This window comes from Geospiza fortis, unplaced genomic scaffold (assembly GCF_000277835.1).
Source record: "Geospiza fortis unplaced genomic scaffold, GeoFor_1.0 scaffold282, whole genome shotgun sequence".
NCBI lineage: Eukaryota > Metazoa > Chordata > Aves > Passeriformes > Thraupidae > Geospiza > Geospiza fortis.
In genome coordinates this window covers 655,055-658,090 of record NW_005054424.1, presented here as the reverse complement: position 1 = coordinate 658,090, position 3,036 = coordinate 655,055, and the positions used below count along the sequence as shown (strand labels likewise).

Genomic DNA, 3,036 nt, shown 5'->3' with positions numbered 1-3,036 from the left:
CATTGCCACCTGGGCACAGTTCATCAAAGAGACTCCTAAATACTGCATTGACATGAGTAAAACTTTGGCATTATATCTACTTTTTCTGAACAACTACAATGTGACTTAAAATACCAAGGACCAAAGGCAACAACCAAAGCCAGTAAGTAAGAGGAACATCATGTTTTTAGTACCCCAAGAGGGACAGTCACCAAAGTGCCTGCAACAGCCTGGTGAAATGCAGGTCTGCATAAAGAGTCTTGCTAAATTCACATGGCTACTGATCTGGTATTAATCCTTGTCCATGGTAAATATGGATATTTACACTTCTTGTTATGGCACTTGTCCATGTTTGCAATAATTTGTAAATTACTGGATAACATTGATAAACAGATAAATATCATTGCATCTGTTTACAAACACCTTTGAGTAATATGATGTATTTATTAAAATCAGAAAATATTGTTGGAGAAAGACCAAAAAGCAGATGGATACTGCAATGGCACAGCACTTAAGCAGCACATGTACTTGAACATGCAGTTACCTAAGCACAGCTTTTATAGTCTCCCACTGACTCCCTACTAAGTAGGCTCAGCAATGCTCAGTCATGTTTTAGAGGGCTTGCAAACTGCAAACCAGATTTCTCCCTTAGCTCTAGCTTTGCAACTGATGAATGCAAACTGCCTTTTATAGTTACCCTGGAACCATAATGGCAGTGAATCATTTTTGTCCTAGAAGATGTAATTTTTAATATAAGCTCCACCAGTAGAATTCCCTAGTAGGTAACAACAGCACCTTATGCAGGGAAAACAGCTTCTTATTGTACAGCATATAAATGATGCCTCATATTCTGCTGGCACAAGAGTCAAAGCCAGCTTGCCTGACAACCACATGGTATGGGAGCAGTGACTTTGTTAGAATTTCCACTGTCTTCCTCAACCCCATCACCCTGCTGACCACATGTTAGCTGCCTCAGCAGCTGAGCACCGTATGGAATGGTGATCCCAGCTTTGCCAGAGAGAGGATGTATAAAAAATATTTTTGTTCCATAAACATGGAAGTTTGCTATTTTTTAAGACATCTGAATTACTAATTCTGTGACCTTTTCAAAGGAACGGAGAGACATATTCTGTAATATTTAACATATAAAAAATCAGTAGACTAGAACAAACCACACAAAACTGAGCCAAATTCTAAATATGGCTGGTGCAGAGGAGAGATTAACAATTCCAGTGTTGCACAGTGACTACAAAGGCAGTGCCCACGCACATCATGCTACACCTAGAGGTAACAACTTCCAAATCTGATAGAAAAATAACTCCACATTTCCTTCTTTTGTATTTCTCCTTCAGGGTGCCTTGTTAGAGAATTTACCTGCTACTGTTTTGCAGCAATTCTCAGCACTAATCTGCTCAGTACCTTCTGGATTGTTCTTCCAGTCCAATGCCTGTGTCTAATCCTCTATGAGATGGATCAGAGAACTGAGCACCCCATCCTTCCAGTTTTTTTACAGTTCTGTAGTTCACAGAATGCATGAGAAAAAAAACCCACAAGCCTACAATAATCCATAAACACAAGAGAGATTGGAGAAAGGCTAAAAGCAGAAAGAGGTTGTGTGGTCAGCCTGGGAAACCTGAATCCAAACCACCTTCATTCCAATGGACAGCATTTTAAGCAATGAATTTGCCAGGGTCTGTCCTCACCACTTTCTTGTTGAGATTATTAAGTGGCTCAAAAATACAAAGGAAACCACATTATTTCCTACTCAAACAATTCATAATGCCTTGTCTATGCAACATTTAAAAGCAAATGCAATGACAGAAGTTCCTATAGGGCATATTATGTATGAGAAGTCAAAGTAGTACAACCCAATGAATTGTGAAACATGTTATTCCCTGTAAGTGTTAAGCATTTTTTTCCCAGTTGGCTCCTACCAGGAAAGGTGAAGTGGAACAGCTGGAGGATAATGAAACCAGCATGTGCCTAGTTTGTTTTGAGTCTAGCAACAAAATTGTCTAACCTGTGCAAGAGACTTACAGTGCCACCTGGATTTGATTTTACATTATAGTTCATTCCTTGAAACCTATCATCTCTGGGCACCATACCAAGAATGCTTTCACTTCTGAGCATCCTTTAGACTGCAAGCATTATCTTTCCTCTGCTGAAACTCTGACATTTCTGTGTGTTTGTGTGCGTTGTGGTTTTGGAGGATATTATTAAAAAACAAACAAACAAACAAACAAACAAACAAAAAAAACCAAATCAAAGAACACTGCACTTTATGGATTATAAAGAGTGATTCAAAGGAAACCTCTCTTACATATCACCAAAATCCATTGGGGTAGTGCAGTAACAGATACAAGTACTTGACAATGGCTGGGGATCAACTCTTTCATTTTTCAGGCATTCTGAACCACTGGAACAACCTTGATAGTTAGATTAGTTTAAAGAAACAACAAAATGAATCAGTTATGAAGTCTACATGATCCCCAAGACTCATCTTATAAAGCAGTGCTTTGAGTGCAGCACAGCATGGGGATGTTACCCTCCATTTTAATTTAAATATTTGTTGAATTATCACGTACAGAAAAAACTGTGATCCAATCACTGTTAAACAGCATTATCAAAAAAAGATGAAAATCCAGGAAATGGCTTCTTTGTTACAGAATGTCCAGACAAAACTAGATGCAACCCCACCTCCTTGTTCACCTATCCATGGAACTGACAGACTCTTCCCTTCTCTGTGTTCTGCACCAGAATTCATCTCACTGTTAATTTCTGTGTTTAACTTTGAATTTTACCCATGGTCTTTGAATTTCTAGTTAAATAAAGAGACGTGGAACAAAACCAGGCATTTCTGTATCATCTATATATATAGTGTGGGATGAATGCATAAAAACAGACTTGATAGCAAAGATATACCCATAATTATGAGTTATTTGTAAAATGCTTTGAAAATATAATAAATTACATAAATGCTATATCTTACTAAGTGCCATTTATTTCTGCACGCATATGGAAGGTGGGCTGAAGAATGTGGGTAGATGTTTGCAGGGA

The 3,036-nt window shown here is 38.1% G+C and overlaps 1 protein-coding gene across 1 annotated transcript in view; it reads right to left on the bottom strand.

Annotated features, from left to right (window-relative positions):
* LOC115948536 (receptor-type tyrosine-protein phosphatase N2-like) overlaps positions 1-3,036 on the bottom strand; it is a 175,047-nt gene that overhangs the window by 171,232 nt on the left and 779 nt on the right. The gene's annotated exons all lie outside the window — the stretch shown is intronic.